Source organism: Balaenoptera musculus, chromosome 15, assembly GCF_009873245.2.
Source record: "Balaenoptera musculus isolate JJ_BM4_2016_0621 chromosome 15, mBalMus1.pri.v3, whole genome shotgun sequence".
NCBI lineage: Eukaryota > Metazoa > Chordata > Mammalia > Artiodactyla > Balaenopteridae > Balaenoptera > Balaenoptera musculus.
This window is the reverse complement of record NC_045799.1, coordinates 60,840,892-60,857,116: the sequence shown is the minus strand read 5'-3', so window position 1 is coordinate 60,857,116 and position 16,225 is coordinate 60,840,892.

Here is a 16,225-nt window from a genome sequence, read left to right as displayed (position 1 = left end):
TTATTTTTAACAGTGGATATTGCTATTATGACATTGTCCAAATAAAGGTGCCTAGCATAGCATTTTGTACATCAAAGGTGCTCCACTAATTATTTGTGCTCAGATGATTCTCAGTCTCCTTGGGTTTATGAATAGAATGATGCCTATGGTCTGTGTATGTGGGTTTCATACACGTGGGTCTTTTCTCCCATCTTGTTTTTTTCCAAGATTAGGACAGCTCCATTTCCGCTCATATATAAAATATCAGTGTTGCTGTGGCTGGGTTTGATAAATGAATATTGAACTAAATTGAAAAGTTTTAAAAAACACTGAGAATATAAAGGTAGAAGGTGTTAGGAAAATCCTCGAATTCTTCCGTTTTTAGTAATTTTAATATGTAGTTTCCCAGAAAAAACAAAATCTACCTTTACATTCTTGCCTCCAGATCTGCTGTTTTGTTTCTATCAGTGATTCTCAAGGCTTGTGGCATCTTTCAGTCACCTGGGGGGGCTTTCAAAAAAATTACCTGGGCCTGGACAAGACACCTTTCTCCATCTTCCTCGAGTCAAATTTAACTGATTCCAATTCAGTTGATCTAGACTGGGTTTGGGGCATTGGTATTTTAAAAAATATACCCAGGCATTAGTATGAACTCATATTTAACTTAATATAGATGCAGATGGTTACATATAGAAATACTTATAGATAAATGCATGTATATATACAGTTAGTATACATACATGAAAATTCTTTCTCTGTTAGTTGAGAGGACCTAGAAGCAACACTTCGGTAGCAACAAGCAGTCCTAGAGCCCATATCTTAGTTTCTCATGCATTCCCCAATAAATTCTAAGCTCCAATAAAATGTACCAGTGCTCCTTGGAGAAATGGCTGATTTCAAGACTGGGCAAAAAATATACAAGATAAGCCTGGAGTGGCTTGTGGTGGTAGAGAGTAAGAAAGTGCTAAAAAACAAAACAAAACAAAAACCAAAACCAAAAGAAAGAAAAATAAAAGACCCCCCCCCAAAAAAACCCCCAAAATAACAACAACAAACATAAAACAAATCCACAATGACAGGGATATGTTAAAGACATGAGGAGTCAATTGAAAGAACTCCCAATGGCCAAAGCTGGAACAACTGGAGCAAAAAATAATAAAGTAGTATTGGATGATAACTCAGAGCAGAAAATAAATAGCCACCAGTCCATGCTGATGTAAGTAAATAGTTAAATAAATGAGGAAAATAGGCAAATTTCCCAAGTAGAACAATTCCGAAGAATTTATGTAGGTATTCCCTTTTCAAGGAGGGGGGAGCCTCAGACCCCACTCTGTAAGTGTGGGCTCCATATAATGACTTCCTTCCAAAGAGTCCAGTATGGAAAGGGGGAATAAGAGTGGCTGAATAGTGGAGAAACCTGGAAAACACTACTCAGCCAGGTGATCAAAGTCAACATCAACAGTGATGTCATTTTGAGAGCATGTACCCTTGGTATTATGGTACTTTACCTCTGTGTTCATCTTCCTATAAACCCATAATCCCAGTCTAATCATGAGATACATATCAGACAAATCTCAGTGGAGGGATATCCTACAAAATACTTGACCAGCACTCCTCAGACTCTCAAGGTCATCAAAAACAAGGTGAATCTGAGGAACTGTCACAGCCCCCATTGCTTAAGGAGAACATGATGACTATATGTCATGTGGTGCCCTGGATGGGATCCTGGAACAGAGACAAGACATTAGGTAAAAACTAAAGAAATAAGAATAAACTATGGGCTCTAGTTAATGATAATGTATCAATGTTGGTTCGCTAACTGTGAAAAATGCATCATATTAATGTAAGATGTTAATAATAGGAGGACCTGGATGGGGGTATAAGGGGATTCGTGCTATCTTCACAATTTTTCTGTAAATCCAAAACTGTGCTAAAACGAAAAGGCTTATTTAAAAAAAAAAATCCTACCCAGCTATTTTCTTCCTTCCTCTCCTTTGCAACGTCCCAGACTAAAGAAAAAGAAGAAAAGGATCCCTTCTACCACAGTTACAATACCCATTCAGTATGCTACTCAAGTATAAATTGGATATCTAACTGTTAAAACTAAAGTGTGACTTTCTAATAGGCTTAACATTTTCAGGTGGTATTTACATTTTAAAAGAGGCTCTTATTTACTCAAATCTCAAAATATAATACCCTGGAGATATTTCTGAGCTGAGCCTTTTTGATGCTCTGTATCTGTGACTTCCATAAGCAATCCTCACAAAGAAGAACAACACAAAAATCGATTCATAAACTTTCCAACAGACTTCTGAAGTCTGCATAGACAAAGTTCATAGCTTTTGACACAAATATGAAATAAAATTGTAAAAGCCCAAACCTGTAGAGACAAAGCATGGTGCAATGGGAAGATCTTGGTCACTGATATTAGATGGGCCTGGGTTCTGATTATGATGCCAGCACTGATAACTTTATGACTTTGGTCATGCTACTTGATTGCTCTGAGTCTCAGTTTCCATACTCGAAATATGGATAATTAAAGATTTTAAGAGACATAATACATATAAAATGCCAAGTATGATGCCTAGCACATAGGAGATTAAAAAAAGATGATTGTTAATGTGTTGCTACCATTCTCATCACCATCATCATTTTCATCGTGATCATTATCAGTGGCCCCTACATTCTCAAGCTGAGTAACCCGGGGCAAGTTACTCAACATACCTCAACTTCAGTTGCTTGTGTAAAATGGCAATAAAAACTGTATATTCCACATGGAAGTGCTATGAAGGTTAAATGAAGTAATGGTTTTATGTGTTTTTTCTTGTGCTCTGACACAGTTGTTTGTGTCTATCTCTATCTATCTATCTATCCATCCTTCCATCTATCTTCCTATCTACCCATTTATCTATCTTTAACATTTAAATAGACAGAGTTAACAAAACAACTAGGAAATTTTCTGTACAAGAGCTTGTCATTGTTTTTAACAGTGGAAAGGAATGAGTTTTGAAAAAGCTCAAAGGTCTTCTTTGATATTCATGTGTTCCAGATAAAATTCTCAAATAATGCATATAAATGAAGAGAGCCTTAACCTGCAATAATTAAAGAAAAAAACCTATTGGTTTTGAATGATATTGAAACTGTGGGTTTATTACATGTGCAGTGCCTTGAATTTAGAGTATAAAATAAAACCAAGGCCAGGGAGCCTGCCTCTACTTAAAGGTTACTCCTAATTAATATTTTTGGATTGAAACATTGTTGGTGTTTTCTTGCTGGGACGCTGAGGCTGGTTGAGAAATTATTAATAATCCTGGATGCTTTGAAGCCTGAAGCCAGGCATACTTCTCTTATTTTTCAATGCAACTGCCCGCATTGCAGGATCCTTGCAAGCAGTTTGTCAATAAATATTCAAAAACTTTATGGTCACACTGTGATAAGCAACACAGTGGTTAATATCCTTTGTTATTCCTGTCATCCTGCTGTTCACTGACATCTGCCTAAGACCACACACTCCTTCCTTCCTCAGGCAACAGAGACTCACTCTCCTCTCACATTCCAGCCAGTAAACGGGCAGACATAATGGTCAGATTGCTTGGGTGAGTGCAACTCTGAGATCTTTTGGATTAACTGGGAATCTAGCTTGGAAAATGAAGGGAAGGGAAGGAACTTGAAGGGGGCCCAGGACTGAATCCTGAGTAACTCTGCCCTTTGGAATCAAGTAGAAGAAGACTAACAGATAGATGTAAAAGCATGGTTAGGGAGAGAGGGGGATAACCAAATATGCTGGAAACAGACAGAGCCCAGCTCCAGCTGCCCACACAGACCTCGACAAGCACAGTTGAGAGACTGAGTGAAATGAAGACCCACATATGGGCATTGGGTTTGACAATGTGGAGGTCACTGGTAATATTGGAAGAGAAGTCTCCATGGAGGGAGAAGGGTGGGGGAGCTAAGGTGGAGAAGTGAATGGGAAGTGAGAGCATGGGGGAGACCCATGCCTTTCTTTGTGTTTGAAATTTTTTATAATTAAATAAATGAAAGCGTTTCTAAAGCCAGTTCCAAAAAGCTATATCTGCATACGCATGCACACACATGGCTGTCGCATTTCATGTCATGGGTGACAAGGGACATGAACTTAAGTCCATAGGACTCGGGTCCAGTGCTGCCCCTGCCCTGCTTTGCCTCACCTTTCCATGGCACCATGTTACAGCTCAGCCCAGAGTACCCACTTGACAGCTTTTTCTTTTCTGATGTCTTAATGATTAGACTCATTTGCTACTCTCTTTCTGAGACACTATTTTGAGGTCAACACTATCTACTCTTCTTCCTAGAAGCAACTGGCTCTCAAGACTTCATTGCATGGTGGAGCAAGGGCTTCTCTTCTTTCCTTTGATGCCCCTTCACTGACCATATGGTTATAGCAAAAGACCCAAGTTCTCCCTTTGGGCTACAGGGTTCCACCTGACCATCCGGCTCCTGGCTCCTTCCTAAACTTTTCTCACCACTGGCCCCCTGTCACAGCCCTCCAGCCATATTGGCTTCCTTGCAGATCCCTGAACATATAAATGTCCACCTTGGGACCTTTGCACCTGCTCTTCCCCCTGCCTTGGACACTCTATCCAATAGTCACATGTTTTGCTCCCTAACTTCATTTGGAACTCTGCCCAAATGTCATCTCCTCAAAGTGTCACCTTCCCTAACATGCCTAGTTAAAAGAGCAACTCTTGTTTCTCTCTCTCCCCCTTACTCTGAATTGTTATATTTTTCATAGTACTTATCTTCCTCTGATTATATTGTTTATTTGGTATTGTTTATTAACTGTTTCTGTTCCACTCTTCCCACACCCAAAAGTGAGCTTCATGTATTAGCCAGTATGGTGAACAGGTTCTTGGTACAAAGTAGTTATTCAGTAAATAGTTGTTGAGTGAAGTAAAAGAATATGGCTGATATTTTCTGATTTTAAAAGGATTTTTTTAATCCTTTTCTTATTTTAAAAAATTATCTTTATTCCTAGTTACTAAGTAAAGAACCACAAAGTTAGTCCAGGAGTCTTGAAGTTGGAGGAGACCTAAAAAAGCATCTAAATCTGTATTTCCCACCAATTCTATGTTAGGTGAATCTGTGAAAAAAAAACTTTCGAAATTAAACATGTTTGGAAGATGCTGCAAATTACCCTCTTGGAGAATTACAATGCATATTAACATAGGGTAAGCGAGAAGTTCCACCATAAAGAAAGTTTAACTTGGTTTAACCCAGCACTAACCGGGCAATTTGCCTAAAAGATATTTTTTGATCATAGCATATTTTATTTGGAAATTTTCATGGCACTATTTTGTGGAATATATAGAAATACATAAATGCACAGTATAGCATAGCGGGGAAGATCAGTGTGGTGTAGTAATTGAGTGTAGGCTCTGAGGGCAGGTCTGCCTTGATTATATCCTGGCCCCAAGTCTGCCAGCTGTGTAACATTGGGCAAGTTATTTAATCCTTCTGAGACTCAGTTTCCTCATAGGCAAAATGGATGATAATAATGGGACCTACCTCATTCAGTTGTAATGAAGATTAAGTGGGTTAATCCATATAGGTACTTACAGAAGTGCCTGACTCATAGTAAGCACCCACTAGCTCTTAGCTGTTACTACATGCATGTTTTTCAGAAAAAATAAGTGCCAACACAATGTTGGTTTTCAAACTCTGTAGACCCCAGCAATTTTAAAATGCAAAAAGGTTTCAATCTCATTGTAGTGACAAGGATTCTGACCTCCTTTCTAGGAATTGCTCTTCGGCAGTTTGGAACCTCTCTTGCCCATTTCACTGAACATTTAATGATCTCGCATGACCTCTTGATTTCTTTATTTCGGGCTGCTAAGCTATACTCAAACTCAAAAATATGCAAATAATATGATGTCCTTACTATGCATATATGCAATTGTCTTTCACAAATATATTGTTTCCTTCTTCCTCTGCTTATGCTCTTGGCCTCTGCCTTTCTCTGTCTTTATTTCTGTCTCTGTCTGTCTCTCGTTTTTTTTAAATTGAAGTATAGTGATTACAATGTTGTGTTAGTTTCTGGTGTACAGCAAAGTGATTCAGTTATACGTATATGTATATACATATTCTCTTTCATATTCTTTTCCATTATGGTTTATTACAGGATATTGTATACAGTTCCCTGTGCTATACAGTAGGACCTTGCTGTTTATCTATTTTATATATAGTAGTTTGTATCTGCTAATCCCAGCTCCTAATTTATCCCTCCTCTACCCCTTTCCCCCTTTGGTAACCATACGTTTGTCTTCTATGTCTGTGAGTCTGTTTCCGTTTTGTAAATAAGTTCATCTAAGTTTTTACGTTCCAATATAAGTGATATGGTATTTGTCTTTCTCTGTCTGACTTATTTCACTTAGCATAATGCCCTCCAAGTCCATCCATGTTGCGCAAATGGCAGAATTTCATTCTTTTTATGGATGAGTAGTATTTCATTGTATATATGTACCATATCTTCTTTACCCATTCATCTGTCGATGGATATTAGGTTGCTTCCATGTCTTGGTTATTGTAAATAGTACCTCTATGAACACTGGGGTGGCATGTATCTTTTTGAATCACAGTTTTGTCTGGATATAGGCCCAGGAGTGGATTGCTGGATCATATGGCGCAACTCTATGTTTAGTTTTTTAAGGAACCTCCATACTGTTTTTCCATAGTGGCTGCACTAATTTACATTCCCACCAACAGTGTAAGAAGGTTCCCTTTTTCCACACCCTCTCCAGCATTTGTCATTTGTGTCTCTCTGTCTTTATCTCAGCTTTTGTCTGTTTCTATCCTAATTTCTATTTGTCTGTCTGTCTTTCTTGTTATCTCTGCTTCTGTCTGCGTTTCTATCTTCCTTTGTCTCTTTCTTTTTTTATGTCTTTCTCATAACACACACAAAAACAATATATATGGTGTGTCTGTTTTTCTCTTTGTGTGTGTGTGTGTGCATGAATACTTTCCCGGACATGACTCTGCTTCATCTTGTTGCATCTTATACCAACTCTTCTCTCCCTTTATCACAAGGGGCTGGGCTTCCCTAAGACACACATCCAAGTTCTCTTGGCTTGAGCCTTTTGAGTTGGGCTAAGTGGAAGATAAAGGCCCCTCTAAATGTCTCCTTTTCTTTAACTCAGCATTGCAAACATGCCAGTGTCTATTTGGAAAGTGTTTCATTTGGGAGGATATTTCCTCCTCAAAATCCCATTTAAAATTACCCATTTTTGGTTCAGTCTTTGTCTCTTTTTGCAACTCAGTCCCACCCAAGGTCAATCACCTCTCTTCTCTACCTTTCAATTATCTTTGGTGCTTTTATTCCCATCCACAACTTGAGTTGCTACCTAGCAATTTGAATCAGGGTGTTCAGCCTCTGAGATTTGTGAATGAATAGAACCCCTGATAATAAGTGTTGGTTGACAAGCCCCATTGCCTGTCTGCATTGTTAAATGGTGGGAAGAATGAGATACAAATAGAAAGTCAAATTCTTGCATCTTCTTTCAGGTAATTCTCCTATTAATTTCACTGTGAGTAGAAAACCTGTGGTCTTCATTTGAAGCAAGGACATTTGACACTAGCATTTTAATCAGATTTGTCTGGAGTAGATTGGAAGTTGATTTTCCAGACATCAAAACATTATCTGGAAGAACCTGTCATGATGGGTTTGTTTTTGTGGGTTTTAAAAAAAATCCCAACAACTTTTTTTTTTCCCTTCTTTCTTTTTTATTGAAGTATATTGACATACAATATTATATTGGTTTCAGGTGTACAACATAGTGATTTGACATTTACATACATCATGAAATGATCACCAGGATGTCTGTTAACCATCTGTCACCATACAAAGTTATCACTATATTATTGACTGTATTCCTTATGATGTACATTACGTCCCCGTGACTTATTTAGCTTATAACCGGAAGTTTGAACCTCTTTTCTTTTTTAACATCTTTATTGGAGTATAATTGCTTTACACCTTGTGTTAGTTTCTGCTGTATAACAAAGTGAATCAGCTATACGTATACATATATCCCCATATCTCCTCCCTTTTGTGTCTCCCTCTCACCCTCCCTATCCCACCCCTCTAGGTGGACACAAAGCACCGAGCTGATCTCCCTGTGCTATGCGGCTGCTTCCCACTAGCTATCTGTTTTACATTTGGTAGAGTATATGTCCATGCCACTCTCTCACTTCGTCCCAGCTTACCCTTCCCCCCCTCCATGTCCTCAAGTCCATTCTCTACATCTGCATCTTTATTCTTGTCCTGCCCCTAGGTTCTTCAGAACCTTTTTTTTTTTTAGATTCCATATATATGTGTTAGCATATGGCATTTGTTTTTCTCTTTCTGACTTACTTCACTCTGTATGACAAACTCTAGGTCCATCCACCTCACTACAAATAACTCAATTTCATTTCTTTTTATGGCTGAGTAATATTCCATTGTATATATGTGCCACATCTTCTTTATCCACTCATCTGTTGTTGGGCACTTAGGTTGCTTCCATGTCCTGGCTATTGTAAATAGAGTTGCAGTGAACATTGTGGTACATGATTCTTTTTGAATGATGGTTTTCTCAGGGTATATGCCCAGTAGTGGGATTGCTGGGTCATATGGTATTTCTACTTTTAGTTTTTTAAGGAACCTCCATACTGTTCTCCATAGTGGCTGTTTCAATTTACATTCCCACCAGTAGTGCAAGAGGGTTACCTTTTCTCCACACCCTCTACAGCATTTATTGTTTGTAGATTTTTTGATGATGGCCATTCTGACTGGTGTGAGGTGATACCTCATTGTAGTTTTGATTTGCATTTCTCTAATGATTAGTGATGTTGAGCATCCTTTCATGTGTTTGTTGGCAATCTGTATATCTTCTTGGGAGAAATGTCTATTTAGGTCTTCTGCCCATTTTTGGATTGGGTTGTTTGTTTTTCTGATATTGAGCTGCATGAGCTGCTTGTATATTTTGGAGATTAATCCTTTGTCAGTTGCTTCGTTTGCAAATTTTTTCTCTCGTTCTGAGGGTTGTCTTTTTGTCTTGTTTATGGTTTCCTTAGCTGTGCAAAAGCTTTTAAGGCTCATTAGGTCCCATTGTTTATTTTTGTTTTTATTTCCATTTCTCTAGGAGGTGGGTCAAAAAGGATCTTGCTGTGATTTATGTCATAGAGTGTTCTGCCTATGTTTCCTCTAAGAGTTTGATAGTGTCTAGCCTTACATTTAGGTCTTTAATCCATTTGGAGTTTATTTTTGTGTATGGTGTTAGGGAGTGTTCTAATTTCATTCTTTACATGTAGCTGTCCAGTTTTCCCAGCACCACTTATTAAAGAGGCTGTCTTTTCTCCATTGCATATTCTTGTCTCCTTATCAAAGATAAGGTGACCATATGTGCATGGGTTTATCTCTAGGCTTTCTATCCAGTTCCACTGATCTATATTTGTGTTTTTCTGCCAGTACCATACTGTCTTGATTACTGTAGCTTTGTAGTATAGTTTGAAGTCAGGGAGCCTGATTCCTTCAGCTCCGTTTTTCTTTCTCAAGATTGCTTTGGCTATTCGGGGTCTTTTGTGTTTCCATACAAATTGTGAAATTTTTTGTTCTAGTTCTGTGAAAAATGCCATTGGTAGTTTGATAGGGATTGCATTGAATCTGTCAATTGCTTTGGGTAGTATAGTCGTGTTCACAATGTTGATTCTTCCAATCCAAGAACATGTATATCTCTCCATCTGTTTGTATCATCTTTAATTTCTTTCATCAGTGTCTTATAGTTTTCTGCATACAGGTCTTTTGTCTCCCTAGGTAGTTTTTTCCTAGGTATTTTATTCTTTTCGTTGCAGTGGTAAATGGGAGTGTTTCCTTAATTTCTGTTTCAGATTTTTCATCATTACTCTATAGGAATGCAAGAGATTTCTGTGCATTAATTTTGTATCCTGCTACTTTACCAAATCCAACAACTTTTGACCTATATAATCTGTCTTCAGAAAGTGGTTTCCACATGCATGACATAGTTTGACTGCCTTGTAAAAGCACAATTTTTATTTGACAGTTTTAATATTTTGAACACTCCATGTTGACATTTTTTTATCAGATGGTTTGGTTGTTTTCATTGGCAGTAAGAGTTTGCAAGCTAATGAGGAAAATAAGAACGGAAATTAGCTTGAAGCTGCTGAGTATTTGTGACCAGAAGGTAAACTAAGAAGGTACCAGAGTCTGGAAATAATTACCATCACTGCCACAGTCCTCCATTAGGGTCTGGCCAAAGACCCAGGGTCTGACAGTTAAATTAAAGCTTGCAACCCAGTGAGAAATTAGCAGCAGAAAGCTTGAATTCTGGTAACATCACACTGCATGCCATTTACTGTAGGACATGACAACTTCGCTCCATTCATAAGATTCATTGGTGAGGCAAGATTGCTTAGAAGATGTGGAAAACAAATTCATCTATAGCAGGCAGTGTTTACAAAGCAGTGACCCAAGCAGTCTGCCATTGAAGTAGAAGTTTGCTCAGTGAAATTCTTCTTTTATTATGTGACATTGGATGATGACTGGAGTCTGAACTTTGAAGTCAGATAGAATTGAGTATAATACCCAGTTCCAACAGTTACTGGCTATGTGTCCTTGGGCTGGTGACTCCACCTTTCTGAACATTAGTTTCCTCACCTTCAAAATGTAGATATTACCATGAACTACCTAATAAAAGTTACTGGGAGTCAATAAGTAAATGCATATAAAGTACATAGCATGATGCCTGGCACATCATCAGTGATGACATTAGTAGTTGATTTTGTTGTTCATGCAAATGGTAGAGGAGGAGATTAATTGCATTGGAGACATTTGGAGGCTCCTTGGAAAATGTGGAAGTTGAGATTCACCTTGAACTAAGAGTGAGGGTTTGACATGAGCGTATAAGTTGGGAGAAGAATGGCAACCTAGAAAGGGAATGCTTGAGCAAAGGTCTGAAGATGGGAGGGTTTATGGCTTATTCAAGGAATAGGAGAAGGGCAGGGAACAGGGAATGAGCTTGAGCTAAAATAGTTTCAGGACCACTTTCTCTGTGATTCATCATGCATAAGAAGTGGCCTTGAGTAGCCGGGTGACTTGTTTCAAACTAGGTTCTTTAGTCCAGTTCTTAAGCATCAGGCCACAGGGAAGACCCAAGGAAGCGCCACCATTCAGATAGTTCATCATTTCTTCCAAGACCCTCAAGCGCATTAACCCTTGCTCCCTTACCCTGGCCAGTACTTGCCAATCTGATGAATGAAAAAATGGTGTCTTCTGGTTGACTCCTCATTTGAAAAATGGATATAATGCTGCAATACAAATATAATGCTATGATCTTTTATGAAATTAACCTGGCAGTATCTATTAAGATTAGCTATATGAATACCCCTTCACTCACGAATCCAACTTTGCAGAATTTATCCTATGGAAATAAATGTAGCAGTACGTGAAGATCAATGTGTTAGCATGTTTATTGCAGTATTAATAACAATGGCTAAAAAAGGCAGAAGGAAATTCAATGTCGTCCACTGATAGAGATGGTTGAATTAATGGATTGGATTGCTCATTTTACAGAATATTATACAGATTTTATAAGAATTAATTACATCTCTATGCCTTAACCTGAGAAGTTGTATACTATATTGAGAATAGTGTGATCCAGTTATTTTAAAAATAACTTTATGTATGTGACTATGTTTACATATGGTTGTATGAATGTAGAGAAAAATTTAGAAGCTCACACCCTAAATTTAGCCTTGTTTCTTTGGTGGAAGGGTCACAGGGATTGAGTGAGAAGGGAGAAACAGTTGCCTTTTTTTTGGTAAACCTCTGATTTTTGACTTGTTGCCACAAGCATGCATTGTGTAGCTTGAAAGGAAAATCCAGTAAAATGTATAAAAAAGGCACTCACCTGATGAATGGAGGAAACAGTAAAAGAAAAGTAGAATAAAAGCAACGGAAAATTGTGAGAGCTGTAAGCATAGGAAAGAATGAGTGACAGCTGCTTTTGATCATTTATGTGCCGGATTGGCTTAAAGTCGGCTTGAGGGGGAATTTTTCTCCCTTCCTGCACAGTGTAAAAAGAAGCTACAAAGTCAATTCACAAATCTTAGCTTGTCATGGAAACTTCCTGCTAACCTGTCCAGCCTCGTGTCCCACCTGATCCTTACTCACTGGTAACTTAGAGCTGCTTATCCAGTGGCCCACACTCTAACATAAACACACACACAGTATGCACACTTGCATGTGCACACACACGCACAAACATTCATGGCTGTGTTTTATGTGGTTTCTCACCTCTAAGTTGTTCCTTCAGCCCAGAACACTCTTCCCTCTACTCATTGTCTGATTAACTCCCATTCTCTAAGATTTGAGTTGGGAAATATTCCTCCACCCAAGACTGGGCTAAGCACCCTGCATACGTGCCCCCCTAGCTGCCTAAGTCAACGTCTAGCTCAGCATTTCCATCTGCATATGTGGTACTATCTCCCCCCCAAAATGAATTTTATTTCTCTCTTTTGCTTAAACCATTTTAACTGGGTTTCAGTCCCAGTTAACAAGAGTTGTCATATAATTCCCCAAAGCACAGGGAATTAGGTGAATTTTTATTTGGTTTCTATTTCAGATGAAGAAATGGAAGCTCAGAGTACTTGAGTGACCTGTTCAAGGTCCCACAGTAAAGTATTGATAGGATCAAACCTCTAACCCATCTCTCCATACTCCTACCTTGGGACTTTTCCACTCCACCCACACTGAAACCGCAGAAATATACACACTCTGATGAAATTAACTGGTGACTCTACTACTATTATCCAGTTGTGCTTTGTAGTCTAGTACGGGTTGCCTCAGAAAATCCCATTTGTTTTGCATCATGTTTGCTTGCTCTCAGCCAGACTATAATAGTCTAATGACCAGGTGTATGAATTAGGATGCTTTCAGCTGCAAGTAACAAGAAAGTCTAACTGAAAATAGCTTAAATATTAAGGATGTGTATTATCTCTCGTAAGGAAAAGTTTGTCTCAAGACATTAGCAAGAACATTAGCCTTCCCATCCTTCTCCTCAGTCACCCTACGCTTGTGACTTTTATCCCCAAGCGGGTCACCTCGCGGTTGCAGGATAGTTGCTGCAGTTCCAGGCCTCACAACTGCTCACAAGAGCAATTAAATGTGGAAAAAGAGAGAATCTCTATCTTGTACCTCTTTTAAAGATAGGAGAGAAAAATTCCACAAGTCCTCCTCTGTGAGTCTGTGCAGTAAAGGATTAAACTTGCCCCAAGGTTTGGGCTTTGGCCCCAGCTCCTGGGAGGTAACTCTAAGCCCTTGGGTAGTCCTGCTTGATAAGAATATCTGTTTACTTGGGGGCTTTGGGCCAGGCCAGATAGTCTCTGCTGACAATGTGATTTATGGTGGGAAGCCTTGGGCCATGGTGTATCAGTTTGACCTTTGGAAGGGCTGGAGACTAAGGTCAGCCATGGGGATGGTCAATCACATCTTTGTGACTGAGTCCCAATAAAAACTCTGGACACCAAGGTTTGGATGAGTGTTCCTGGCTGGCATCATATCATGCATATCATTATAGCTGCTGGGAGAAGTAAGTGCTATCTGTATGATTCCACTGGAAGAGGACAACTGGAATCTCCATGCTGGGTATCTCTTGAATGCTGCCCATGAAACTTGGCTGATTTTAATGTCCTTTTGCTATTAAAAAAAAAACCCATAATAGTTAATATGAAGGCTTTGCTGAGTTCTGTGAGTCCTTCTAGTGAATTATTGTACCTGAGCATGGCCTTGGAGACCAACAAACTTGTAGTTGATGTCAGAAGTGAGAATGGTCTTGTAGATGTTGTCCTCCTTACACCTTTTTGACCAGAGCTGCATCCCAAGCTCACCTCTCAGCCAATCACAGGCAGGTGGAACTGCCATGAGTGGCTTGAGCTGATAAAGATATAGCCCCTGGGCTGGTGAAGAGCCTCCTCTGGAGCACATAGCCCATGAGTCTTGACATTTCTGTTAGCAGCAAAGAAGGGGGGCATAGCTATTGGGGAAGCAACTAACAGTGTCTACCACAAACTGTTGCCACTTTTTTTCTGCCCAATGGAAGGAACTACAATACCACAGAGGAACCTTTTGCCTCTGCTCTTTGGATCCATCTCTGCTTCCCATGGGCTGAGGGACAGGGAATTTTCATTCCAGAGAGCAACACTGATAAACTTGTCAGTGTTCTTATCCACCTGGAGTCCAGAAGGCTTTGACACAAGCAGCTTGAGCTGACCTTCTCCTATGAGTGGTATTTGTGCAGAATAAGGACAAAAAATAACTATGTAGAAACCCGAGAGAGGTCTTCCTTGGGGCAGCTTTCTATTCACGAACCACCTCCAATTAGTTTAAGCCCAGTATCGCAACCAGCTCACTTTGGCTTACAAATTGTTTCTAGTGATACAAGTGCCCAGTAAAAATAATAAATTCATATAATAATGATGTCAGTTTATTGACTGCTATTATGTACTAGGCATTGTGGAAGGGCTATGTGTCCATTACCTCATTTACTCCTCAAAACAATCATGTGGGGTAGGTTTTGTTGATAATTCTTTCTGTGTAAATGAGGAAACTGAGTCTCAGAGAGCTGAAGTAACTTTCCCATAGTCACACAGCCAGTAAGTGCTGTAGTTAAACCTGGGAGCCTCTAAATCAGAGTCTAGAGCCATTGGGCTACATGGCTATGTGAGGTCATATCTGCTGGGAAAGGGACTTTATCCCAGGAAGAGTAGGGTATGATGGAACGGTTTTGAGCAAAGGATGACTAACTCATTCTGAAAAGGGCATTTGGGTAAGATTAGAGTGTTCCAAACTGCCCTTAGTAGGCTTGTTCACACGACTACTGGAGTTTCTTTGAGAACTACCTTGAATGCACACTTGCCTCAACTGAGAAGCATCTCTTTGTTCTGTTTTACACCTTGGATTCCATGTAATATTTCATTTGAATGAAACATTTAATTGTGTTTAGAAAAGAAACTTAGAAATCCATTGTGGACCAAATCCGAAAGTTGCCTAATTTTGTAAATGAAGTTATGTTGGAACATAATCATATCCATTTACATGTTGTCTAAGGTTGCTTTTGCTGTAAATAGCAAAGCCTAAAATATTTACTATCTGGCCCTTTCCAGAAAATGTTTTCAGACCTCTGAGCTAGATCAGGGTTTCTCAAACTTGGCACTATTAACATTTTGGGCTGAATGATTCTTTTTGTGGGATTCTGATCTGTATGTTTTAAGATGGTTAATAGCATCCCTGGCCCAACTAGACACCGGTAGCATCGTCCCCACAGCTGTCAACCAACACCCCCAGATGAGAACTACTGAACTAGATGATATTCATGTTCTTTCCAGATCTGATATTCTGGATATTTGTTTGTTGTTTTTGAAGTATAGTTGATTTACAATATTGATTTAGTTCAGGTGTACAGCAAAGTGATTCAGCAATATATATAGTATACCCACACATATTGTGTATATATGTATATATATATATATATATATACATATATATATTTGTTAGTGTATACGTGTTCATAGTATATTCGCATGATTTTTTTGTATTTCTGCAGTATCAGTTGTTATTTCTCCTCTTTCTTTTCTTATTTTGCTTATTTGTGTCCTCTCTCTTTTATTCTTGGTGAGCCTGGCTAGAGGTTTGTCCATTTTGTTTATCCATTCAAAAAACCAGCTCTTGGTTTTAGTGATCCCGTATATTGTTTTTTTGATCTCCATTTTATTTATTTCCTCTCTGATATTTATTATTTTCTTCCTTCTGCTGACTTTGGGTTTTGCTTGTTCTTCTTTTTCTAATTCTTTTAGGTGGTAGGTTAGGTTGTTTATTTGAATTTTTCTTGTTTCTCGAGGAAGGCCTGTGTTGCTATGAACTTCCCTCTTAGAATTGCTTTTGCTGCATCCCACAGATTTTGTGAGGTTGTTTTCATTGCTATTTGTCTTAAGGTATTTTCCGATTTCCTCTTTGATTTCATTGCTGACCCACTGATTTTTTAGTAGCATGTTGTTTAGTCTCCATGTCATCTTTTTTTTTTTTTCCTGTTTTCCTTTCTGTGATTGATTTCTAGTTTTATACTGTTGTGGTCAGAGAAGATGCTTGAAATAATTTCTACCCTCTTAAATTTGTTATTCTTTATCTTTCCTTCAATTCTGAATGATAATTCTCTGGGTA